This window comes from Mirounga leonina, unplaced genomic scaffold (genome assembly GCF_011800145.1).
Source record: "Mirounga leonina isolate KUSES-001 unplaced genomic scaffold, KU_Mleo_1.0 Mir_150, whole genome shotgun sequence".
NCBI lineage: Eukaryota > Metazoa > Chordata > Mammalia > Carnivora > Phocidae > Mirounga > Mirounga leonina.
This window is the reverse complement of record NW_023270374.1, coordinates 34,833,315-34,860,198: the sequence shown is the minus strand read 5'-3', so window position 1 is coordinate 34,860,198 and position 26,884 is coordinate 34,833,315. Positions and strand designations below refer to the sequence as shown.

The 26,884-nt window shown below is 50.8% G+C and overlaps 1 long non-coding RNA gene across 3 annotated transcripts in view; it reads left to right on the top strand.

The window, feature by feature from the left end:
- Positions 1–17,513, top strand: part of LOC118011514 — a 24,138-nt gene extending 6,625 nt beyond the window's left edge. Inside the window, exons 1-4 of one of the 3 annotated variants that reach the window (XR_004679488.1) lie at positions 345–853; positions 2,340–2,544; positions 4,769–4,968; positions 16,712–17,513. This is a non-coding gene — a long non-coding RNA (uncharacterized LOC118011514). Of the gene's footprint in view, positions 1–344; positions 854–2,339; positions 2,545–4,768; positions 4,969–5,894; positions 6,857–11,370; positions 12,060–12,644; positions 12,728–16,711 lie in introns of those variants that run through there. The other 2 variants (XR_004679489.1, XR_004679490.1) reach the window with 2 other exon arrangements.
- Positions 17,514–26,884: the final 9,371 nt, after the last annotated feature.

Here is a 26,884-nt window from a genome sequence, read left to right as displayed (position 1 = left end):
GGGGAAGGAGGAAAGGAGGAAGGGAAGGGGAAGGAGGAAAGGAGGAAGGGAGGAAGGGAGGAAGGGAGGAAGGGAAGGTGTGCATTTTCCCTATGGCTGTGTCTCCATGCAAGGTGGCTTGGTCCCCCGTGGCTTAGACACACCGCATGACCATTTCATCTTTCGATGCCTTCCTCACTCTACTTGTGGATTCCTCAGAGCCGTCTGGGGTCATGTTGACCCACAAAATTCAAAAAATATTCACTCGTACCTTCTTCTCTGGCTCCCTGCCCAGCTTTCTTGTTTGGGAGGAGGAGAAGCGGGGTTGGGGGTGGGGGGGGGGGAGATGTGCACCCATCAGGTCGGCTAGGTCCCAGTACAGTGACAACCACCCCCAAAGCTTGTTTCTCAGTTATTCATACTGCGTGTCCGCTCAGGCCTCTGCGGCCCGGCTTCACGGCCCCTCACCCCAGGACCCAGGCCGATGGAACAGCCATCTTCCCAAAGGCTTTTGAAACCTAAAAAGTGATGCTCTGCTTTCACTGAAAGATCCCTTCCCCGAGTCAGTAGGTGCCCCACAGTCCAATCATCTGATGGTGGAACAGAAAACACAGAGGGGGAAATGCATACAATCCTAGACTCCTATGTTTTGAGTATTGTGCAACCCTAAATCAGAGTCCAATCATAGTTTTTAAAAACTGAACGTTCTTTGAATCCAGTATCATTTTTCAAGCAGGAGTTACCTCTACAACCTTCTTCAAAGAAGACTGGCCACCAGTCTTTGCTTGTACTTTCCCAGGACCGGGGAACTCATCACCTCCCAGGACAGCCTACTCCGTTATGGATCAGTGCAAAAAAGTTTTGCTTTTATAAAGTGAGTCAAACTTTCCCTCTCGCGGGCTCTTCCACTCCAGATCCTGGTTACTTTCCTGGCAGAACAGAGGGGCAGCCATCACTAGGACAACCTTGGAGACAGGCTGAACTGACAGCCAGCTTTGGGGAATGAGTTCAGGAGACCCTGAACAGCCCTGGGGGCCAATTGTAATATTCCTCCGATGCCCGAGGCTCCACCTTCAGAGTCTGGGGTCCCCGTGAGGGAGGCTTATAAATAGCAGAAAGCATAAAGGCTTGGACTCAGGCCTAGGATCAAATGCTGACATCTTGACCCTGCTTGTAGGCAAGTTGCCCCACCTCCCTGAGCCATGGTTTCCCCCTGTATTCGGTAGGAATAGTCATAGGAACAAGAGCACCGTCTCCTACGCAGGACGGCCATGCACATCCAGTGGGCTAACGAAACTAAACACTTGCCGAAATGCCGGGTACATAGTAGGCGCTTAACTCAACCTGGGTTCAGATCCAGCTTCTGCCTCTTCCTATTTGTATGCCTTTGGGCTTCATCTCCTTGAACTTCAGATTCCCCATCTCTCCAATGGGGTTAATATTCCTCACGCCTCCCAGGGTCTGTCTGGTCAGGACTTTTTTTAGCTCATGTTCACTGATAACGTGCTAAACTCTTGACCGGAATTGGACATTTAATCCTCTACTGAGTAGGTGGAGGATTTATAAGCACCCCAATGTTAGTAATGGAGAAACTGTGGCACAGAGAGGTTGGGTTGAGTGACTTGTCCAAGGTCATGGGCTGGTGAGGTGATGGAGGCAGGATTGGAATCCAGGCAGTTTGGCCCCACACAGACACTGTGTATGTCAAGGGCCTGGCACATAGTAGTTGTTCATTTTGTGTTTGAACTGCTGTACCTTCTCCATCCCTTCCCCCAGATAAGCACAATACCATATGCAATGGCTTAGGTGTTTTCAGCATTCACTCCTGAGTATCGGTCAGTTAGGAGATTTTAGGCTGCAAGTGATAGAATACCCACCCTGATACCCCTGACTTCAACAGTAAGGACCTTTGGGGTCAAGACACCCGCAGGTTGGGTAGTTCCGGGATTGGTTAGTTCAGAGGCTCAGTGACGGCATGCAGGATGCATACCGCAGCTCCAGCATCCTCAGTGTGTTGGCTTTAGCGCTCAGACTTGGCGCCTCATGGTCTCAACACGGCTGCCAAAGTTTCAGACATCATATCCTCACACAACCACCTAAAGGGGAAGAATGGAGAGACTCCTCCCTACGCCGCCTCTTAAACTCAAAGCGAGCCCTCCTCAGAAGCCCCCAGCAGACTTTGTGTCTCCTTGGTAAGAACTGGGTCATTTCTGTGGAAGCCTGCTAGTGCTCACCAACAGCCATTTTCTCTCTGGGCGCACAGTGAGGCTATAGTTCCCAGTCTCCTTTGCAGTTAGGTGTGGCCATGTGACTGAGTCTGGCCAATGGGATATGAGCAAAAATAAATGCATCGTTTTCAGGTCTGGCGTATGATCCTTGCGCTCTTGCCCCATCTGCCTGCTGAATGGAGAAGACTCCGGGGCTGAGGAAGGCAGAGTCACAAGACAGGAAGAGTCTCAATCCCTAAATGGCTGCAGAGAGCACAGTCCTCCTGCCAAGACTTCTCATACTGGCATGGGAGGAAAAATCAGACATTTGTGGTGGAAAGCTACTGAAATCTTGGAGGTATTTGTCACAGTGGCTAATAAGACTTAACCCAGCCAATACGCATGCCCATCCCTGAAAAGCAGCCAAGGGGACTGGAGAACCTTGAATGGCTTAGCCCCTGGGCTGGGGAAGAGATTTCTTGAACACCATGCCCATCCCATACTAGAAGAGAGGCAAGGCTCTAGAGAGAAGGTTGGAGGCAGGAGAGAAAGTGGGCAATGGATTCTGGACTGGAGCTGGATCAAAGGCCCCAGAAGGATGGGGCCTAGGAGACGCTGCCTTCCTCCCAGGCTGTTGCTAAGAGGAGCATGTACAGGGAGGGGGAGGCTTCTGTAGATAGCCACATTTGTCTGGGCTGACCTGCTGTCAGTGGGGTCACCGTCCCCTCTGTTGCCTCAGCCCTCTGGCCCACACCCTGTGGATCATCCTGTGGGCGGCAGAGAACCAGGGAGGCTGTTGAATCACAGCCCATGGGGCTCCACTTGAGGAATGTGGGTTTCTGAGAACCGTGTATTTGGGGACCCTTGGCAAATGGACTCTCCAGAGCCTTGGGCTAAGCGGGCTGAGTGGGGTTTGCTCAGGCTGCTTCTGTGGCCTCAGCATGGGGAGGGGCACTTGCAGGGTGGATGAAGAGGCCCGACGTTAGCATCTCGATTCCACAACTTTCTAGCCCGGTCCGCTGGACAAGTGAGCTCCCCTCCCTGAACCTAAATGCAGGGGAGGAAAGTGGATTCCTTCAACCTGGGTGAAGATGGAATAAAATAATCAAGGTGAGGTGTCCAGCCGAAGACCGTGAGCCCAGTTAGCGCTCCGTATGTGCTGGCCGCCGTGGTAAGGCTGCTTGCTCCAAGCCTCCGTGTTCCCACTTGAACAATGGGCACAGTCAGGCCCCCCTGCCTCCACCTCACAGCTGTAACCGGCTTCAGCTGAAGTAGTCAATCATTGTGCTTCAGTGCACAGAGTCCACAGGCATCCTGCCCTGGGTTCAAAGCCAGCTCTGGCCTCTTCACATTTTATAACCTTGAGAATGCCGTTGAATTAAGGTTTGGGGGCATTCGAATCGTATAACGCTGGCTCCTAGCTCCTGGGGGGAGGGGTGCAAGGGGACCAGGTAGGTGACGTGCTCAGCTCTAAGCCTGGGACTTAGGAAGGGCTCAGATAATATTATATCACTAGTGGTCTCAGGATTTTGCAAAGTACAGAGAGGGCTGGCTGTAAGTTGAAAGGTTCTTAGGTCAATCTCCATGAGATACGAAAGAAGAAAGTTCCACCTTCCCCTTGAGGCCCTTTGGGTCCCCCTTCTTCCCCTGCCTCAACTGCTCTTCCAGAGCTCAGTTCCTATACCCTCTTCCTAGAACTGGAACCACATGGGAGGCAGTGTGGCCCAGGGCTGGGAGTCGGGATCTTCCAGTTCTAGTCCAGCTTCCACTGCTCTCTGGCTGTGTGGCCCTGGGCAAGTATATCACCCTTTCTGAGCCTCCTTAACAATCGTGTGAGGCAATGGGACCATGGGCTCTACCCAAAGGACCATATGATACGGACATTCACGGCCGCCATGGTAAGGCTGCTCCTCACCTTGATTATTTTATTCCATCTTCACCCAGGTTGAAGGAATCCACTTTCCTCCCCCGCATTTAGGTTCAGGGAGGGGAGCTCACTTGTCCAGCGGACCGGGCTAGAAAGTTGTGGAATCGAGATGCTAACGTCGGGCCTCTTCATCCACCCTGCAAGTTCCCCTCCCCATGCTGAGGCCACAGAAGCAGCCTGAGCAAACCCCACTCAGCTCCTTCCTCACAACAGCCAGTGGCCAAGGAGTGAGGGTGTGGCTCCCTAGCAGGCTCGGGATCAGGGTCACTGCTCTGTGCGGAATCTGGTCTCTGCTGCCCAGAACTGCATCTCCTGATGCCTGGAATTCCACCATGAGTGACTCATGCCTTTGGGAAATCATTGCCCGCACCCCACTGAGTAACAGCAATAACAGCCCCTCGTGGCTTCCCTTCACAGAGAGCGTTCTCACTACACCGTCTCACTGGGTCTCAGCATGCTACTGTGAGGAAAGTTTGAATCAGATGCAGAAAGCAATGTGTCCAAAGCGACACAGCAAGTTAATGGTGGAGCCCGGGGTCCTCGAGTCTCCTGGCTTCTTGGTCAGTGCATGTATCCCCCCAACAACTTTGCTTAAAAATGCTGCTCTGGATATCCGTGCACCCATATTTATAGCATTACTCCCAACGGCCAAAAGGTGGAAGCAGCCCAAGTGTCCGTGGATGGATGAATGGAGAAGCAGAATGTGGTCTCTACGTGCAATGGAATAGTATTCAGCCTTAAAAAGGGAGGACATTCTGAGCCAGGCTACGACATGGACGAACCATGAGGACGTTCTGCTGAGTGAAGGACGCCAGCCACAAGAGGACCAATACTGTGTGATTCCACTTATGTGAGGTACTTAGAGCAGGCAGGTTCATAGAGACAGAAAGTAGAAGGGCGGTGGCCCGGGGCTGGGGGAGGGGAATGAGAAGTCCGTGTTTAATGGGAACAGAGTCTGAGCTTCTCAGGATGAAGAGAGCTCTTGGGATGGATGGTGGCAATGGTAGCATAACCTGGCAATGTGCTTAATGCCATGGGACTGGACATTTTAAAATGTTAAGGTGGAGGGTGCCTGGGTGGCTCAGACGGTTAAGCATCTGCCTTCGGCTCAGGTCATGATCCCAGGGTCCTGGGATCAAGTCCCACATCGGGCTCCCTGCTCCTTGGAAGCCTGCTTCTCCCTCTGCTTCTTTCTCTCTCTCTCTGTCCCTCATGAATAAATAAATATATAAAATCTTTAAAAAAATAAAATAAAATAAAATAAAATAATAAAATGTTAAGGTGGAAAATTTTATGTTTATGTATTTTGGCAAAATTTAAAAGTTACAGTTTTTAGGGGTGCCTGGGTGGCTCAGTCAGTTGAGTGTCTGACTCTTGATTTCAGCTCAGGTCATGATCTTGGGGTCATAGGATTGAGCCCCACGTCAGGCTCTGTGGTCTGTGGGGAGTCTGCTTGTCTTCCTCTGCCCCTGCCCCAACTCTCTCTCTCTCTCAAATGAATAAACAAATCTTTTTTTAAAATTTAAAAATCATAGTTTTTTAAAGAAGTGCTGCTTCTGAGAGGAATATGGGGAGGTCTTAACCTTTTTAGGACATGTAACTTAGTTTATCATGACTTGTATCAGTCAAGATAGGCTAAGTCATGCTGCTGTAACAAACAGCCCCCAAATCTGACTTTTGAGTCAAACACTCACTGCACATTACTGCCTTACACACTATACCCTGTGCCCCCTGGAACACTCTTCCTCACTATTCTAAACATCTCCCTGTTCTGTCTGCAGCCCAGGCCCAAGATAAGGCAATGGAATCGGTCAGATTCACCCTTGGCTGGCTATGTGGCTGTGGGTAAGCCAGTTAACCTCTCAAAGCCTCAGTTTACTCATCTGGGAAATGGGGACAATAACAGAAGGTATCTTGAGGAGCATTTCACATGGCTTAAGGCATGTTGTCAGGCTGTGGGTATATTTAAGCCTTGTGCAGAGTTTGGCACCCAGGCACGAATGGGGTAGGCTTTAGTCTCCTGCCAGCCAGGCCCTCAGCTTGACCAATCCCAGGAGAAATACCTTCTTCCAGCCAGCCTTGCGTCAGGGCTGGGGAATGGGTGGGACGGGAGCCAGAGGCTGCAGAGACAGTTGTCTCGAGCCTGAAATACTTTTCTCCCCAATAATCTGTTTTCAATCTCTCATTCTTCTTCTGCCCTCTTTTTCAAACCCATCCTGCCAAGGAACAAGCATGTAAGTGTGCGTCAGTCCCGGGCCCGGCCAACATCCCACCCTTTGGGAATTTCTGCTTTAAAAGGTAGGGCATGGGACCGTTTAATACACCATGTGTGTTCCAGCCTCCACACCTTTGCATGTGTTGTTCCTCCGCCCTGCCGTGCCTTTCCCTGTCTCCTGGGTCTATTCCGACTCTGCTCATCAGCTGTCCTGCCACAGCTCCTTTGATGGCTCCCGCAGCCCCTGTTAACACATCTCCCCAGGTCTGCCCGCATGTGTTGATTTCTTGTAGCCTCTAGTTACCTAGTGCTTTTGAGGGCACAGAGAGTGTCGTCCAGTTCTTTGCAAAATCTGAGGCTTTCTTGGACGAAGAGTGCTTTCATCACCACCATGTCAAGGGGAGGCAATTATGATTGTCATATCTCCGTTTTACAGATGAGGAAATGGAGTTCCTGGGAGCAAAAGTGAGTGGTCGCGGGCGCCTGGGTGGCTCAGACGGTTAAGCGTCTGCCTTCGGCTCAGGTCATGATCCCAGGGTCCTGGGATCGAGGCCCGCCTCGGGCTCCCTGCTCCGCGGGGAGCCTGCTTCTCCCTCTCCCCCTGCCTGCTGCTTCCCCCGCTTGTACACTGTGTCTCTCTGTCAAAAATAAATAAAATCTTAAAAAAAAAAAGTGAGTGGTCGCACAGAGGGGGAGTCAGGACCTCTAACCCTGAGAAGAGAGGCTCTCGCTAAGCCCCCCCACTGGGCTGAGCGCACAGGAGGCGTGTGTCTCCATGTGCATCAGCAAGGAGGGGAGCAGGTGTGGCTGAGACAGGTAACCCTGCCTTACGCAGTGTTCTTTCTGGACACGCAGCTGGCCTACATTTCCCAGCCTCCCTTGCAAGGGAAGCAAGGCCTTTTTGGTAGACTGGTTATGGAAGTGGACCCAATTCTCCATTCCTGTTGTTCCCATGCCCCTTTGCAATGTGACTTTGACCTAGCTCCCCTATTCCCCTTTTTCCTTCAAATATGGGTTGGCCTTGGATCTCTCTTTGGTCAATAGAATGTGACAGAAGCAACCTTGTACTAGTTCTGAACGTGGCCTTAAGAGATTTTTCACCTTCTCTCTCTCTCTCTCTCTCTCTCTCTGCTTCCTCTGCTTCCTTCCTGGACAATAGGAGAACACATGGAATGGACCCGTGTTATCTTGACAGCTTTTAGGTAATGACAGTTCTACCATTTTCAGTCACAAACATGGTCTCCACTCAAATTTTCAATGTCCAGTCAAGATATTCAGGGGAACTGCCAATCTGATTTGGGTTTAGACCTTCTCCCCCTGCTTCTTCCCTGTAGTGGGGAAGGCAGAAGGTGGGAAGGGGGGCTTCTTCTCCATTCCTCCTCCCTGCCCCTGCACGTGGGGCCGAGGGGGCTAGGCGGAGGCTGTCAGGGGAGAAGAAAGATGTTACCAGAGCAACTGCCATCCTGGCTGGCTTCCAGTGCTCTAGCGGCAGATATTTCAAGCTGCCCCTTTTCCATCACGGGATGGTGTTGTGGGCTCCATGAATTTGGCCATTGCTGCAGGCTCCTCTCACCCTTGGTGGATGCACCTCTCCTCCTGGGGGTCACTTGCCACTCCTTGCTCAGCCCTAGGAATCCCACTTCCATCTCCAACTTCTTGGGGTAGGACCCAAGATGACCCCCTGCCAGGTCTCCCCACCCCAGCCCCATCTGTTCCAGAAACCCTCCCAGGTCCCCAGCCGAGCATCTGGATGTGCAGTCTCTGTTTGGCCTTCTCAGGTTGGGGGGTGGGGTCCCTCAAGCCTCTCTTTCTATGCAGTACCTCACCCTTTCTCTAAGTGATGAGGTGAATACTGGGGAGACGTGTCCCGCCCGCGTCCTTTGTGACTCCTTTGTACATGGTGACCTGGTCTAGAATGTCACTTCTGTCCTATCTCCACATCTTCTGTTTAACATGTTGATATATTTAAGCAAATGGAAACGCTCCTTACACTCTGTTCTCCCCTTGACTTTTATTACCCACTGTATCTCAAATACTTTTCTCACCTTTCCTTATAGACACCTCCCTTTTTAGAAGTTTTAATTGTGTGACGCCTGGGTGGCTCAGTCGTTAAGCGTCTGCCTTCGGCTCAGGTCATGATCCCAGGGTCCTGGGATCGAGCCCCCCGTTGGGCTCCCTGCTCTGCGGGGAGCCTGCTTCTCCCTCTCCCTCTGCCTGCCGCTCTGCCTACTTGTGCTCTCTCTCTCTCTTTAATTAAATAAATAAAATCTTTTTTAAAAAAGGAGTTTTAATTGTGGTAAAATATGCATGCATAATACAAAATTTGCCATTTTAACCATTTTTCAGTGTACGGTCAGTGGTACTAAGTACATTCACATTGCTGTGCCACCATCACCATCATCCGTCCCCAGAAGTCTTCTCATCTTGTAAAACTGAGACTGTAGGCTTTGAACAACTCGCCCTGTGCCTCCCCACCCCGGCCCTGGTGCCCACCCTTCTGCTTCCTGTGTCCGTGACATTCCTCGCCCTGGGTGTCCTATGACTGGCTTGTCTCACTGAGCACAATGAGCTCAAGCTTCATCCATGCTGTAGTCTGGGTCAGAATTGTCTTCCCTTGTACGGCCGAATAGTGTTGGGTGATTATATAAACATGCTGCTCGTTTATCCACGACCGGACACCTCAGGTTATGGCTCCTAGAATCACGCTGTTAAGAACATGGCTGTACAAATATCCGCTCTAGACCCCACTTCCGATTCTTTCAGGTATTCACCTCGAAGTGGAATTGTTGAATGATACAGGTGATTCTATTTTTAATTTTTTGAGGAGCTGCCATGCTGTTTTCCATAGCAGCGACTCCATTTTCTGTCCCACCAGCAGGGCACAAACGTTCCATTTCTCCCCATCCTTGCCAGCACTTGGTATTTTCCCTGTTTTGACCGGAGCCAGCCTCGTGGTGTGAGTCGGTATGTTTCTAAGGTTTTGGTATGATAAGAAACGGCAGTGGGTCATCTTGTACACGCTTTATTTCCCGCATGTGAAACTGTATCTGTAGTTTGATTCCCAAAACTAGAATCGCCGGATCAAAGGACTTGGGCATGTTTTGCAGGACTTCTTACAAAAGCCTAACCTATACACCAAACGGAGCAACAATCCTGAGTGTTTAGCTTGGTGAATTCTCACAAAGTGGTGGGGCTCCTGCAGCCAGGGCCTGATCAACAGAACCCTGTCAGTCCTGCAGAAGCCCCCTCGTGGCGCACAGAGAGGAGCTGACTTCTGACATCATGGGTTAGCTTTGCCTCGTTTGAACTTTGTGTAAGTGGACACACACCATACGTCCGGTGTTGTATGTCAGCTTCATCCACACGGCAGCAGGCACGTGGTCACACATTCTTACAGCACTGTTCTATGCAAATACACCAAAATTTGTTTATTCCTTCTACCGTTGATGGGCATTTGGGCAGTTCCAAGTTTGGGGACATTTCAAACAGTGCTGCTATGGAAATCACTAGTAAAGTGCTGTTCGGTAACATCTACTCCAATATACACTCGAGAACTGGAAGCAGGGACTCGAATAGGTACTCGTGCATAAACATTCATCTCAGCATTTTTGACAAGAGCCAAAAGGTGGAAAGCAACCCAAAGGTCCACCAGCTGATGAGTAGATAAAAGGTGGTACGTAAATATGGCGGAATATCTCGCAGCCTTCAAAAGGAAGGAAATTCTGACACGTGCTGTACTGTGAACCTTGAAGACATTATGCTGGGTGAAATGAGCCAGACTCAAAAGGGCGAATGTTGTATGACTGGCTTACCTAGAGCAGTCGGCTTTAGAGAGGCGGGGGCTGGAATGGTGGCTTCCAGGGCCTGGGAGGAGGGAGGAATGGGGAGCAGAGCTGCCGTGGAGGATGGTGGAAAAGCTCTGGACGTGGATGGTGGGGATGGTTGCACAACAGTGTGAATGTACTTGATGCCGCTCAGCTGACCGTTAGAAATGGTGAAAATGAGGGGCGCCTGGGGGGCTCAGTCGGTTAAGCGACTGCCTTCTTGGCTCAGGTCGTGATCCTCGAGTCCCGCGATCGAGTCCCGCGATCGAGTCCCGCGATCGAGTCCCGCATCGGGCTCCCTGCTCGGCGGGGAGTCTGCTTCTCCCTCTCCCACTCCCCCTGCAGTCCCTCTCCTGCAGTCTCTGTCAAATCAATAAATAAAATCTTAAAAAAAAAAAATAAATAAAATCTTAAAAAAAAAAAAAAAGAGGGCGCCTGGGTGGCTCAGTCGGTTAAGCGACTGCCTTCGGCTCAGGTCATGATCCTGGAGTCCCGGGATCGAGTCCCGCATCGGGCTCCCTGCTTGGCGGGGAGTCTGCTTCTCCCTCTGACCCTCCTCCCTCTCATGCTCTCTGTCTCTCATTCTCTCTGTCTCAAATAAATAAATAAAATCTTTAAAAAAAAAAAAAGAAATGGTGAAAATGATACATCTGATGTTATGTGTATTTTACTACAAAAAAAATCGAAGCCACAAATTCAAAGCACCGACGTAACTTAAAATTTTCTAGCGGACACGTTTTAAGGGTAAACAGAAGCAAGTATAATTAACTTGGAAAGTTATTTAACCCGATCAAAAACATCATTTCAACACAGCATCGATATAAAAAAAAAAAAGCTATTACAGAGTTATTTCACGTTCTGTTTTCCACACTCACAAAATCTGGTGTGTATTTTGTACTTCCGGCGTGTCTCAACCCGGACGAGCCAGCTCTGAGTGCCCCAGAGCCACCCCGGACTGGCGGCCACCGTATTGAAGAACGCAGGCCTAGTGCAAGTTTTTATACTCATGTATTATGCATTCCTGTTGGATGCACGTGAACCTGCCGTTTTTTTTTTTTTTTTTAAAGATTTTATTTATTTACTTTGAGAGAGAGAGGGCACAAGCAGAATGAGCTGCAGGCAGAGGGAGAAGCAGGCTTCCTGCCGAGCAGGGAGCCCGATGCGGGGCTTGATCCCAGGACCCCGGGGATCACGACCCGAGCCGAAGGCAGACGCTTAACGACTGAGCCACCCAGGCGCCCTGAACTTGCAATTCTACCAGGTTGCCTTCTGCACGTGTTAAACCAAGTTTAATCCCCCCGCAATGTATGCGGGCGTGTTTCCCTGGCCTGCACAACTGCCAATCGGATAGATGCGCAAGGGCTTGCTTGTTGTGGCTTTAACTCAGGTTTCTCTGATCAGGAGCGAGCTAAACATCTTTTTATGTGTTAAAAGCCATTGTGTTTCCTTTTCTGTGAACCACGGGCTCGCCTCCTTTGAGGGCTGTTTTGTATTCCTCTGCACTCAGCTCTGGGCTCCCCAGGCCCCACCTGAACCTGGGACGCAGGGGGCGCCCGCGGCCAGGTGTTTCAGAAGCCCCAGAGCAGCTGCCGCGGGGCTGTTCCTGCAATTCCGGCCGGGAGTCTGGGAAGCAGGTCTTATCTTTGAGGGCACGTCTCCCTCTGCTGGCAACACTGAGTTTCGCCTCCTCTGGGCCGGGCCGCTGGAGCCTGGCTTGCTCGTCTGTCTACCGTTTAGGGCCCTGTGACCTGGGTAAGCAACCTCAGCTCTCTGCGAGCGCCACCTCCTACGTGTAAAATGGAAATCGTCAGCCATCCCTCTGATCTCAGGTTTGCTGGAGGAATACTCAAGCGATGGGACTGGAAGGAGCTTCCCAGGGGGTGTGGCACGCAAGTGCTAAATAAAAGGTAGCTGGTGGGGGGGGTTGGTTGTTTTTTACTCCTGGAGGAGTGAGGAAGGGTGGCGTGGAGCCTAGTAAAGCTGGATGTTCACGGGTCCACCGCTGCCCAGCCAGCTTCTATTTCCTGCTCTTCACAGCAAGGGGCTGGGACGAGTGCCTGGGACCGTCACACCCGTACTACCCCATGCCTCACCTGGACCCCCACCTTTCCCCACACAGGGCTGGGTGTTGAACAAATCCAGGCTGAACACCCACCGAGGCATTTGGACTCTCCTAGCCTGGACTCTCCCTCCCAGGGACCCTGGAGACAGGAGCACCCGAATGGAGGGGACTCCTATGATCCTATCACTTGAGCACCAGCTGTTTGGTGGTGCTGGGTGAGGGCGGTTTCACCTGAGCCAGTCGGGGCCCTGCCACCTCTCCATAGGTCTCTGTCGTCCTACGTGACATTCAACTCTTGCTTAATTGACGATTACACTCAAATCCTCCCTCTGCTCTAAAACCATAGCGCCCCCACTGCCTAAGAAATCCAGATTGAATGTCACTCCGACATTCAAGGCCACCATGGCCTAAATTGGCTCTCTCTGTGCAGGAAGGCTTCCTTGACGATGCTCTCTCCTATGAGCGCCAAGGGTTTACCTCCCAGCTATGCCCCCGGCCAGTGATGTGCCCTTGGTAAGTCATTTTCCTAAGTCTCTGATTATTTTTATCAAGTGGTAATAATGATTCCCACCTTGAGGGAGTGACTGCAGGAATGATACGAGATTAGCTGTCAAAGTGCCTGCACATGGCAAGCACTGGCTTGGCGAGCACCATTAGTAGCAGCAGGAGCAGCTGACCTCCCCACGCAGTCTCCCCGGGGCCCTGGGGGACCCAGAGGTTTGTGCTCTTCGCCCACCATAGGGCACCAGAAATCACGAACTTGTCCAGTGTTCTGACCCTGGCTAAGCAGGCCCCCAAGCTCCCAAGGAGGTAAGAGTGAGGGGTTTCTGGGCTCAGAAGAGACCCCTAAGACCGTCTAAGAGCCTGGCAATTATCCTGTGCTCCTAGGCCTGGCGCACAAAGACTCCCCAAACCCCGAGCTTCACTAAATGAAAGGCAGGCCGGTCACCGTGCCCAAAGCCCTACCATCCATCCCTGGCTGCATCCCACAGCCCGAGACAGTGTGGGCAGAAGAACACTGGCTTCTGAAGCTGGCTCTTCACATTTCTGCTGTGTGACCTTTGGCAAGTGACTTGACCTCTCTGAGCCTCAGCTTTGTTTTCTACAAAATGGAAATGTTACAGCTCCCTAGAAGGGAAAGGCCTCTGTGTGCAGAGGGCTGGTCATGATTGCTTCTGTTTCTTTCCATCAGGTATGCTACAGGGTAATCAGCTGTTTTCTGCTGATTACAAATGCAATGCGTTGATTACTCCAAATGCTTTTTTTTTTTTCAAAGATTTTATTTATTTATTTGGCAGAGAGAGACACAGCAAGAGAGGGAACACAAGCAGGGGGAGTGGGAGAGGGAGAAGCAGGCTTCCCGCCGAGCAGAGAGCCCGTTATGGGGCTCGATCCCAGGACCCTGGGATCATGACCCGAGCCGAAGGCAGATACTTAATGACTGAGCCACCCAGGCGCCCCACTCCAAATGCTTTTTAGAGCATCTCACCATGAGGCAAGCCCTGTACTGGCTTGATTAGCAAAAATGAAATGAGTAGTTTTGTTAGGGGTGGTGAGATTCTAGGTGATAGGTCTCCCCCACCTCAGCCCCTCTGTGTTCTCCAGACTCTTTTATACTGTTGATGCGCAATGGTAGACGAGGGAGAAAAGAAGGAACAATGGGCATCTACTATGCACCGGATGTTTTTACTTTATCCTCCCTCCAACTCCGTAGGCTCCATGCAGGCAGGGACTGTCTGCTTTGCTCACTGCTGTATTCTCTGTTCCTAGCACTGTGCGTGGCACATAGTAGGTCCTCAATAAATATTTGTTTAGTGACCAAGAATGATTTGTGCAAAGTTTACAAATGAGAAGCTAAGGTTCAGAGAGGTTGCGTGACTTGTCTGTGGTTACCCAGCTAGTGGGATGCAGGGCCCATATCCTCAGGAATTTCTTTCTACTCAGTGCCTGGCCTTCATCCCCAAACCCCCTTTGCCCGAAGCAGCTTATTTTGCAAATACGTACTCATGTAGTACTTGTTAAGCAATAATCCTAAGGGGTAGGTGTTAGAATTTTCCCCATTCTATAGATGGGAAAATCGAGGCACCCATCGGTTAACTAACTTGCTCAGATCACACAGCCAGTAAATGGTAGAACCAAGATTTTAAGCCAGGCAGTCTGTCACTAAAATGCTTGCCAGTGACCACTATGTGAAACCACCTCTAGGTGTGAATCTTGTCTTCCTGATCCCTTGGGGACCCCTGGAGGACCTGGATTGTGCCTTCTTTGGTGCGGCCCCTGGAGCTCCTGGCACAGGGTCAGACATGTTGTCTGTAGGCCCTCAGTTCAGGGCCTCCGGCCCCCAGCAGAGGAGGCCCTCTAGTTGCTGTAATTCCGTCTAGAAGTTAATGGGTGGCCCTTGGTTCCAAGTGCCAGGTCATCGCTGTCCTTTGAGCCTATAGACACACCTGTCTTCGCCTCAGCCAGGCCTGCACACATCTGCTAGCAGCAGCTGGTGCTTTGAGGGTGCAGGGAGGAGGCAAGAGTTGGACTTTGGCCCCTTTATCTGCACCCCTTTTCCTATTCTTAGATGTGAGTCCAAAAGTGAACGGACTCAGTGCACATGGATATGTACGCTTGGAGCTCACGTGGACATGCCTGCAGATATGAGCAGTCCTGCATGCGAGTGCACATGTGAATCTAGGTGTGGCACATATGCTCCCAGGTGTGTCCAAGGGTGCACACGTGGATCTGAGTGTGAACATGACTTTCTGTGCAGCTCTGCACACATGTGGGTAATGTAGAAAGACAGACCTCCAAAGCGGAAGGCTTCGTGTCTCGTGGCCCTGCCTCGGCTTCCTCCCGTGTAACCTGGGGACAATAGTGGCACCTCGCTGGTGGGACAGCCCCAGGCACCCGGTGAGTGTCATAGTAGTAGCTACGGTATTATCAACCTCCCACGTTGCGTGGAGATTCCATAAAATAATAGCTTTGAAGGATCTGGCTCAAGAAATATGACGCCCATCATCCTTAGATCAATCATTTTTTCTCCTTTCCCTCAGTCTTATTGCCAAGGGCACCATAACAACGGTCAAGAGAGTTTGGAAATAGAGGTGGGGAAGGCTGGGGCATCTATCACTCAGGGCCCCACCACCCCCACACCAGCGGTATCTGCATCGTTGCTGTTCCTTTCCAGACCTTGTCCATCCGTCAGCTAGCTCGGGGTTGGAGCCCAGCATGGTGGTCAAAACACATTTGGATGAATTAACAAACATACATTGTTCTCAGAGAGGATGACTAAACTGAGTATTGTTTTTAATCCTTTTGTTTACTTATTGTGAGCATTTCCCATGTGACAACTGGTCTTTATAATTATTGGTGATAATAGAAGAAAATTAGAAACTACCCAATGTCCCCAAACAGGGAAATATACAAATATGGAAGAGCCAGCTTAATGAAGTAGTAATGTTCATCTTTTTCCGTGTTGAATTTTTTTCCTTTTTGAGGGACAGGTTAGTGTTTCCATATTGGGAAAGGGATGTTCCAGGTTTATCTGACCCTGGAAATGAAGCAGATTCTGTTGAAAAAGATGGAGACATTAACCATCAGGGAAATGCACACCAAAACCCCAATGAGATCCCACGACACACCCACTAGGAATAATCAAAAAGACAGACCATGGCAAGTGTTGGTAAGGATGTGGAGAAATTAGAACCAATTAGAACCTTCATACACTGCCGGTGGGGTTGTAAGGTGATACAGCTGCTTTGGGAAACAGTCTGGCAGTTCTTCAAAAGGTTAAACATAGAGTTACCTTATGACCCAACAATTCCTCTCCTAGGTCTATGCCCAAGAGAAATGAAAACACGTTCGTACATAAATGTTCATAACAGCATTATTCATAAGAGCCAAAAGGTGGAAACAATCCAAGTGTCCTTCAACTGATGAATGGATATATGAACCGTGGTCTAGCCACACAATGGAATATTGTCCAACAACACCAAGGAATGAAGTATGGATTCATGCTACAACAGGGATGAGCCATGAAAACATGATGTTAAGCATTATATTAAGTGAAAGGAGCCAGTCACAAAAGACTCTGTAAGATTTCCAATGTGTACGATTCCATTTATTTGAAATGTCTGGAATAGGCAAATACATACAGACAGAAAGTAAACTGGGGTTGCCTAGGGCTGGAGGGGGAGGGAGATCAGCAGGGGAGCTAGGGGATGACTACCAACAGTTACAGAGTTTCTCGGGGGGGGATGATGAAAAGGTTCCAAAAGTGATTGTGATAAATATACTAAAAACCACTGAATTGCGCACAATAATGTCTACACCGTAAGGCGTGTGAATTTTCTCTCTATAAAGCTGTTATAGGTTTTCCAAAAAGGCTGGAGACCCAACACAACAGTGGAAATCTACATCGTCATTTATGGCAAGTCTGGACTGTGGGCCAGGTACTTGTTAATGTCACTTCCACGATAACCCCACTAGGTTATTTTTCCTATTATACAGATGAGGACACGAGGTTCAGAGAGTTGGAGTAATTGGCCTAAGGTCACTCAGCTCTTTAGTGGTACGGCTGTGATGTGAATCCAGATCCATGCTCATCTGAAGCACTTTTGTCGTCGTTCTGGTTCAAGATGGCGACGTAGAAGGATTCTGAACTCTCATCCTCCCACGGACACAGGATCTGCAGCTACATACAGAACAATTCGCTGAAGGACTCCTACACGTGGGGCAAAGGAGAACCCACATTGGAGCAGGTAGGAGAGGCTAAGACATAATTTCACCACAAACCTCACCCCTAGTGGGTAGACCCACAAATGAGAGGGATCTCAAGACCTCCGAGCTTTTTCTGAGGAGTGAAAGGGTGAACCCCACATCTGGTACCCCAACTTTTAAGACCTGCACCCATACCTCCTTGGGAGAGGCCGGGAGCTGGTACACCAGGCCAGCTGGACAGATAAACCTACATCAACAGGACATGTGGGGCCCAGGATTGGGGGCTCCTCCCTGCCCTTTATCTGGCCTGGGCAGCCAGAGGTCATTCATGGTCTGGGCTCTTTATTATTCCCTCAAGCCTTCTCGCAGCATCAACCTGTCCAGGGCCCCACAAGTGGACACCCATCACACCCATCAAAGTGCTGCCCGAGAGGCCCCGGGACTCGTTCGGCAAACAGATCCAGCTCAAACTGTCCACTGGGCAGCCCCCAAGACTTCCCATCTTTACGGTATGGAGATGCTCATACATGTGCACAGAGATGTGTGGACAAGATGTTCGTCCCAGCATTTTTTTTTAAAGATTTATTTATTTGAGAGAGGGAGAGAGCACGCATGCATGCATGCGAGCAGGGGGAGGAACAGAGTGGGGGAGAGAGAGAATCCTCAATACAGACTCTCCACTGAGCGTGGAGCCCGAAGCAGGGCTCCATCCCAGGACCCTGAGATCATGAGCCAAAACCAAGAGTTGGCCACCTAACCAACTGAGCCACCCAGGCGCCCCATCACAGCCTTGTTTGTAATAGGGAAAAACTAGAAAGAACCTACGTGCCCAGCACTGAGGGACTGGTTACTGTGCAATGGGACAGTAGAAAAACTGGAGGCAGCCCATAGAGCTCCTGCAGTAGGAGGCTTATGGACATAGAGAACGGCTCACAGTACATAGAGTGAGAGCTGCACACCCCCGCTAGCCGCCCCCACCGTCCCCTCTGCCCCCCAGACAGCCCCTGATTGCATCTTACCGCCCAGCCACACTTAACTCCTTAAGGTCCCAAATGCACCCCCAGCCCCCACCGCTTTCCCTCTTCTCAGGCACCATTGGCACTTCCTGTCCCTCCCTTTAATTCTCTTTCCAGCTGGCTCACTCTGGTTCAGCCCTGGGTCTCAGCAGAAACTCTCTTCTTCTCCCCCCCCCCACCCCCCCCCCCCGCCGCCCCGAAGTACTCTCTGGCTCCCGGGCTGGGGCAGGGCCCCCTCTGTGCTCCTGCAGCCCCAGTGAGGCCCACATCAGAGTGGGGTCACACTCTCTGGGCCTGTCTGCCTCCAACACTGGAGGCCAGACACGAGACTATTGTCTTCTTAATATCTACTCTCAGAGCAGGCACTTTCCAGTGAATTCTTCGGCAACTGGAATAAAAGCCAGACTTGTTTTCATGGTCTGCAAGGCCTCATGTGATCCGGTTAGGGCCCACTTCTTCAACTCGCCTGTAATTCTCACTACTCTGCTCAATGACCGAGAAGATTCTCCAGCATGCCAGGTGCGTTCCTGCCTCAGGACCTTGGCATCTGCTGTTTCCTCTGCCTGGGATGAATGACCTGATGATGGAGACCTAGTCCTTCACCTCAAATTGCTCTTGGGCGGCTGGAGGAGGCAGATACATGCACTGACTCCGCTCTGGGCCCCGTTCTCCTCAGACTGTAAAATGAAGGTGGCCATGCGCCAGTCTCTCTCCCCTCCACCTCCTCCCTTGTAGGGCATTAGAAGGTCCCATGGGGCCAGAGGTGGCACCTGTTTGGGGAAAGCATGCGGGCAGAGCAGGTGTGAATGGTTGTTGTTGTAATGGGCTGCGGGGCAGGGGCTTAGCTCCCCGAGGGATCAGGAGGGGTAGGGGCAGGGAGGAAGGAACACAAAGGCAGGCTGTTTCCCACTGCAGGCTGGCTAGGTTCAGCAGACCCTGCTCTGAGCTCATTGCCACCAGGTGCAGCCTGGCCTTTCGCAGGGCCTAGCTGAGGCTGGGAGGGGTGTCCATGGGGTCAGGTGTCTGGTGAATGGATCTTCCTCCCCTTCCTGAGCCAGGAGGCCCTGGGGAAGGCAGCAGGGCACCACCAGCCCTGGCACCTTTCCTATTGTGGGTCTCTTTGCCACAAACTTCTCTCCTCCCAGAAGGGACCCCGGGGAATAATAGGATGCCAGAGGCCCCAAATAATCAGATCTCAGGGGCTCCCCTCTGCTCTCTTGGCTCATTCCTGCACCCCTAACCCCCCACCTAGTGCTTAAGGGAATGGAGTGTATGTCCTTCAGCTAGACTCACTGGCTGCCCTACAGAAGAATCCTTTCATTCCCGTTTTCCTAGTGGAAAAGATGATTGTGAACCTTTGTCTTGCAGATAACTTTCAGTAAATTAAAGCAGTATGTGAAGTTACTAGGACTGTCCCCGGTAGGGTTCCTTATTCCCATTTGATATATGAAGACGTTGGAGCTTTGAAAGATTGTGACCACATGGATTCAGGGAGAAAGGACGCCTAGAAACTCTTCAGGTAGCTAAGATGTGATAGGCACTTTATAATCAGGATCTAATTTAATCCTCAGTCCTTCGAGGTAGGGACACTGGTCTTCGTTTAGCAGATGAGGACACAGGCTAAGAGAGGCGAAGTGAATTGCTCAAGGTGTCCTCACAGCCAAGGGCTGGTGGATCTCAGACTCAAAGTCTGGCCACCTGCTAGAGTCAGTGCCCTTAATCATGGTCTTTACCGCCTCTGGGCTGCATTTTAGCTGCACAGCAGGCTAAGAGGTAGGTCACCGGCTAGATCTCTCAAGGAGGAAAACCTGAGAGAAATTGACAGGCTGTCAGTATCCCACAGTGGCAAGACAGAGGCTCTGGGCCTGCGCACTGGTTGAGGATTAGAAGGAATAACAGGGTCTTTGAAGGTCACCTAACCCCACCCTCTCATTTTACGGAGGAGAAAACGGAGGCCGAGGAAAGGAAAGCGACTTACACAATGTCACACGGTTAGTGGAATAATACTCCCATACCAGAGTAGTTTTGATGTGGGAAACAAAGGCCAAAGAAAAATTAAATTCCCTTACTATTTACAGCCCACCGACAAGTCCTTGAAACAGGCAGGATGACATTCCTCTAGGAACTCAGCTGCCTCGACGTTAATACTTTGTTAAGGCCAAAGGGCAATCTTAGCCCGACCCCCCAGGATTCTGGCAAGTCTACTTTAGCATATAAAAATTCCTTTGGAAACTTCCTTTATCTCTATCTCCAGGATGCATGTTGGCAGTCATCCCACAAGCATATGGTCACTGATATACATGTGAAGGGTCTCATGACTAAGGTTTTATTAGACAGTAATAAATGACCTTTTCCCAACAATAGCTAGCCCCCTCAAAGTCCTGGAAACCTTGTTTCCAAAATTCCTTAGAGACTTACGCTATCCCTAAGCCCTTCCCAACTTGAAAGTGTAATCGGCCCCTCCTCATGACCCCGGTGCAGCTCCTTCTGCCCACGGGTCCTGTCCCCATGCTGTAATAAAACCACCTTCTCACACAGAAGATGGCTCAAGGATTCTTTCTTGGCCATCAGCTCTGAACCCCAACATTTTTCCAAATGAGTTTGACATCACTGGCCGGGACAGCAGCTCACGCCTGCCTTCAGCAGGTCAGTCCTCCAGCTCCGCACGACCATCTCGCCACCCCACAAGGATCACATTGGTCCGGTTTATTGATGATATTATGCTGACAGGACTTGGTGATCTTAGATACCTCATTAAGACACCTGCAGGCGGGAGGTAGGGAGACAGGACCCTTGTCAGTCAGGGTTCTTCAGAAAAACAGAACCAATAGAAGATATGTGTGTATATATGTGGGTGTGTATATATAGAGTGGAGAGGAAAGTGGAGGAGAGAGATGGATTTTAAGGGTTGGCTCACGCAATTATAGGGCAAGTCCATCTACAATCCACTGGACAGGTCAACAGACTGGAAACTCAGGATGTCCCTGTTATAGTCTTTTTAAAAAATATTTTGTTTATCTGAGGGGGGCTCACATGGGGGGAAGGGCAAAGGGAGAGGGAGAGAAGCAGACTCCCCATTGAGCATGGAGCCTGATGCTGGGCTCTGCTAGATCCCAGGACCCTGAGATCATGACCTGAGCTGAAGACAGATGCATAACCAACTGAGTCACCGAGGCGCCCCATGTTACAGTCTTGAAGCAGAATTATTCTCATCGGCACAGACTGGAGCCCCTAATTCTAGCCATTTAATGTGATTCACAGCATGAGCTCTGAAGTCAAAGAGTCCGATTATACCACATGCGTGCTCTGTAACCTAAGCTGTTTAGTCTCTTTGAACCTTGGTTTCCTCGTATGTGGGATGCGCTTCATAACTGCACCTATTTTGTAGGACTGCCTTAATGATGAAGCATAAACAACATCCAGCACAGAGCTGGGTACATAGCTAGGCACTCAACTCGTGTTAGCTATCATCATCGTGTATGTATGACTGGTTAAGAAATCACTGAGCTAGGGGCGCCTGGGTGGCTCAGTCGTTAAGCGTCTGCCTTCGGCTCAGGTCATGATCCCAGGGTCCTGGGATCGAGCCCCGCATCGGGCTCCCTGCTCCGCGGGAGGCCTGCTTCTCCCTCTCTCACTCCCCCTGCTTGTGTTCCCTCTCTTGCTGTCTCTCTCTGTCACATAAATAAATAAAATCTTTTAAAAAAAAAATCACTGAGCTAATGTATAAGGAAGACTTTGGAAGTCAAGTTATAAGAGAAATCTTTGAAGGAAGCCAGGTTATTCTGGGCAAGAACAGAACTGCCCTCAAGTATCTGCAGAGCTGTAATGAAATGAGCAGAAGTAAGTAGCAACCAATTATTTCTGGGCCCAAGGGAAGATGAAGACCCAAGGGGGAACTGAAGACAGTTAGTGGTCAGCTTGACAGAAGAACTTCCCACAGTCAGGGTTTTGACTTATGATAGCATAGGATAGCTTGCTCCTCCCCGTCACTTGTGTGCTCTTGCTCTCTCTCAAATAAATCAGTAAAATATATTTTTTAAAGATTTTATTTATTTACTTATTTGACAGAGAGAGACACAGCTAGAGAGGGAACACAAACAGGGGGAGAGGGAGAAGCAGGCTTCCCGCAGAGCAGGGAGCCTGATGTGGGGCTTGATCCCAGGACCCGGGGATCATGACCTGAGCTGAAGGCAGACGCCCAACGACTGAGCCACCCAGGCGCCCCAAATCAATAAAATCTTAAAAAAAAAAAAAAGAAAGAAAGAAAGAAAGAAAAGAAAAACACAAAACCAGGTAAAATGTCAATATTTTGAATGAGAAACAAAACCACAACATTTAAAAAGCTGACAAACACCATACAGTGTCCAGAAAAAAGCATATGATATGCTTCCATAATACTTTTATTCCTACCTTTTGGTTATGTACTTTTGGGATAACCGCTTCACTTGACATTGATTTAGTACTGTCGTTTTCTTTAGCAAGAATAAGAAGGTATCTTAATTTTCTCTAGCACAGTTGACCAAAAGCATCCCCCCCCCCGCCCCCGCCCCCGGCCATTGTTAATGGTTTCAAAAGGTTTCTTTCAACTTCACAACTCATTCTTGGTAGTCAAAAGTTTTAGGATTGTTGTCAAATTTAGAAAAACTTCGATCAAAATCAAGGATCTTACATAGAGGATCTCAGGACTTTTTTCACGTTTCCTTGATTACTAAACTTAAAAAGTATTTGAATGGATGCCATCTACCAACCAGCTTGTTGCCAACATCCTATTTGCATTCCGTCTTTTGAGTTTTGTTTTTGATTTTCATCAGTGTCCGTGTTTTGTGGACAACTTCCTCTTCGCTAGATGCCCCCCACCCCCAATACCACAGCAGTTCCAGCAACATCCTAAGGGAGGGGAAGTGTGACAGGAAGTCGGAGCGGGAGAGGCAGTAAAAACAGCTTACTTTGGCCAACTCTACCATAGCACGTGATCCCGAGTGTGTGCGGCTGGGGCCTCTCCCAGGTCACAGGAAGACACCCAGCAAGTGAGGGGCTCTAGAGCTTAAGCTTTGTGAGCATCACAGCAAGCCTGGGAAATCCAGCGCCATCCCTCCCTGGCACAAAATGCCCACCCCGATGGACAAGTGCAGCTCGGCTTGTCCGCCTCCACTCAGGCATCCCTTCTCCTAGGAGGCTTCCAGGGCCAGTTGGCTGTCCCAGGAGGCTGGAGGCCAAGTCTGTCTAACTCACTTGGTGCCCTTAGTCTACTTTGAGCAGTGCCTGGTACACAGGAGAATCACAGGCTCAGAAGGCTGAAGTGTCCTGCCCGGGTCACACAGATAGTGACTGCCAGAGCTGGGAATCAGCCTGGAAGGAAGGGAGGGAGGGAGGGAGGGAGGGAAGGGAGGGAAAGGAGGGAGGAACCCCAGCTTCCCAGATGAATTGCAGGCCTCAGACAGAGAAATACACTTCTTGCCCGGATGGCTTCAGAGCCCCAGCGGGCCTGCTTCCCTTCCTCTTTCCTGCATAGCTGATCAGGAACCCAGAGAGGAGGTCCTCTGAGCCCCTCAACAGAAATCTCCCAGGCACTGTTGTGAGGCACAGATAAGTGTGTGGACCTGGGTTTGAACCTCCAGGCCACTCCTTAGCTGCCGTGTAGCCGGTCTGCACCTTGATGTCCTCATCTGTAAAATGGGTTTATGGCCGCACCTCCTCCCACAGGTTAGCAGAAGTGCTCTGGCCCTGGAGCAGCCGTAGCAAGTGACAGCGTTAGCTTTGTGAGGTGGGGCCTAGGCAGGAGCCTGTTCCTCCTCCCTCCTGTCTTCCTCCCCCCCACCCCACCCCCAGCCCAGGGGTCCTCCCTAGGCTTCTGCTGAGGCTGCCTTGCGGAGGTCAACCAGGATGCCAACCTGCTTGTTACAGCCAAGTGACTCTGGAACCAGCGTGCATTCCTCCACTACCTCTTGCTCGGAAGTCCAGGGCGGGCTCACTTCCGTCAGGGGTCAGGGCAGGGCCAGGCTCCCACCCACGGAAGTCGGAGTGCCTCTCAGCGGGGCCAGATCTTCCTCACCGCATGTCCCCAGCACGCAGCCCAGGGCCTGGCCCAGGGTCACACCCCGTAAATGCTGGCTGGGAATTAAGTGCATGCTGACACACCGCCTGCCCCGAAGCAGTCACCCCTGACTCACCACAGTGGCCACTGGGGACCACAGAGCGTGCATCTACAGTGTTCCCTGTGCCTTGCTCAGCGGTTCGACGGGCTTCTCTTGTTTCCCCATAGCCTTGTAAGACAGGTGCCATTACCCCCATTTCCCAGAGGTGAAGACTGAGGCTCAGCCAGGACAAAGCACCTGCCGGAGCATGCCCACAGACCTGGAGGGGACTCTCCCCACTGCTCTTCCGAGCGGTCCTCAGGCTCAGCACTTCCCCCGCAGGGAATCATTCTTCTCCATTAAGGAATGCTCCTCAGCCAAAATGTAACACTATGGCAAATCACTCTAACGTTTCGCTTTAAAAATCGAATGCTACTTTCTACCTGGAGATAAAAACAGCTGTGAGCTCCTCGAGGGAAGGCATGGTTTCTTCTGTCATTCTCGAGTCCTCCCTGCCTGTCGTGGGGCCCGGCGTGAGGCAGGAGCGCAGTGGACGCACAGCCAGACGGAGGCCGCTGTGTAGGATCACGGCCCAGGCTCGTAGGAGGCCGCCTCCGCCACAGGACACAGGCCCACGGCGGGCGGGCCCTCTGGCTCATACGCAGGGTTTCTTTATTCCACACAATACCTTTCTAAAGTTTGGGTGGTTCGCCAATATGTAAAGTTTAGAAGGTTTTACATAGGATCCGCGTTTCCAGCTTCTGGCAGAGACTGGCTAGCTTTCACCAAACCCATGTCCTTTTTTTCCAGGCGCATGGCCTCCCTTCCAGTTAGTTGGGGCCGTATGACAAGAGTCCGGCCAATGTAGGGTGGGTGTAAGTAATACGCACCACTTTCTGCCTGGTCCCCCAAACTTCCCTCCCAGTCCTGCACCCTCTCTTCCCTGTCTGCTGACCAGATACAGAAGGTCCGGGGGGAGGACGTGGGGAGGACTCCCAGGCCCTGGGAGGGGGCGGAGTGGGGCTCCTCTGGGCCTGGCCCACACTGGACTATGGTGGGAGCAGGATAAAAACCTTTGCGGTAGTAAAGCCCTGAGCTTTGGGGCTGCTTGTTACAGCAGCTTCTTCTGACTAATGCAGCTTCTTCTGGAAAGTCAGACATGGGGTAGCACTGGGCTCACTTTTCCTTTGGCAGTGATGAGCTGGAATTTTGTAGCTGTTGCCCCCTTCAGCCTGGCTGGAGTTTTTAGCTCCCCTAATCCCTGACCTCAATGTGCCCAACTCAGTATCCAAGGAAATTGAGGCACACGGGAAGACAAGGGACCAGCTCAAGGTCATGGTGTATTGGGGGGCAGAGCTGAACTTGGACTGAAGTCTCTTAGCTCTTACTCCAAGGTTCTTTCTTAAGATCTTTCTCACTTTTGAGCAGAGAGGAGGCTTGATTAGGAAGTGAGAAAAAGAGGGAGAGGTTCAGAGTCTAGGGCCCTTTTGGGGTGAAGGGAGAGCTAAATGGCCAAGAGTGGAAGGGACACTCCAGATGGTGGAGAGGGTGAAAAGATGGGGGGACCATGACTGCTCTATGATTCCAGTTTGCAGAAGGCTTGGAAATGCTCAGCAGGCAAAATCAGGCCCCCTCCCCAAGGGGCTACACCTGTGTCTGGTGGGGAAGCCTGACCCCAAGCCTTTCTTTCTCTCTCCCTCTTGGGAAAGGGCCCATGTCCTTGGTTGCCAAAGCTCCACTGGAAAGAAGCAGAAGCCAGTTTTCCTTTCCAGACAACCAAATCCAGAAAGAAATGATTTGCAAAACAATCCCGTGTCAAGGTAGTTGTGCCGGGAATGTGAATGTCAGGAGGGTGGGGGGGCGCTCTGTGAAGTGTGGAGAGATGGTCCAGGTGAGCCCTCTTCCAGCGGCTATGCAGGGGGGTTGGGGGGGTTCGCCTGCCCCCTGCAGCCACTGTAACTCCCTAGTACCTCGAGCATCTGCCAAGAATGCATTTCCTGGACTGCCCAAAATGTAGACCAACTGGGGAGCTCCCCGGAGTCCCCTCTGACTCTTGTCTGCCGTGAGGTGTTTGTGGATGCCCAGTGGCTGTTGAGGGGCCATGAATCCTTTGGCTTTACTATCTCACCTGCCCAGACCAGACCACTGCCTGGAACCCAGCTCTGCCTGAAGCTCAGCTTGCTCATCACTTCTCCACAGCTTATGACCGCCCCCACCCCCGCCCCCCGTCGCCGGCCACTGGGGCTGAGAAAGGCACTTGGAGACTTGAATTTGCATCCCAACACCCCAACCGCCACCACCCACCACCAAACACCCCACCGCCAACCACCACCAACCACCGCCAATTGCCAAACACCCCACCGCCAATCACCACCCACCATCAGCATATTGACAGGAACAAAAAGAAATTACTATGTTGAGGGTCTGGGTAGAGAAAGAAGGAAAGAGAGTGTCCCCTCTCTGCTCGTGCAAAGGCTCTACTAGGAAGCTTCACGAACCCATGGAGACCTTAGGCACAAAAGCCTGAGTTATCCTTAAGAAGAGATTACGTGGCACTTACACCAGATGTGCATTAAACAATGACCCAGCGAACCCGTGCCCATGTCTACAATCCCTTCCCCGCACTTCTGAATCCAAGAAATTCTGAACAAAATAATTTAAGGTTGGTACCAAAACTGATTTGGTGAAAAAAAATCTAACCTGAACAGATATATAAATATTCATACATTATTTTCTGCAGGAATATCAATGTGTTTAAGTATGGGGTGTTAACAGAGACCCCACTGTTGTGTTATATGACATACGGTGTCTTTCTTTCTTTCTTTCTTCTTTCTTTCTTTCTTTCTTTCTTTCTTTCTTTCTTTCTTTCTTTC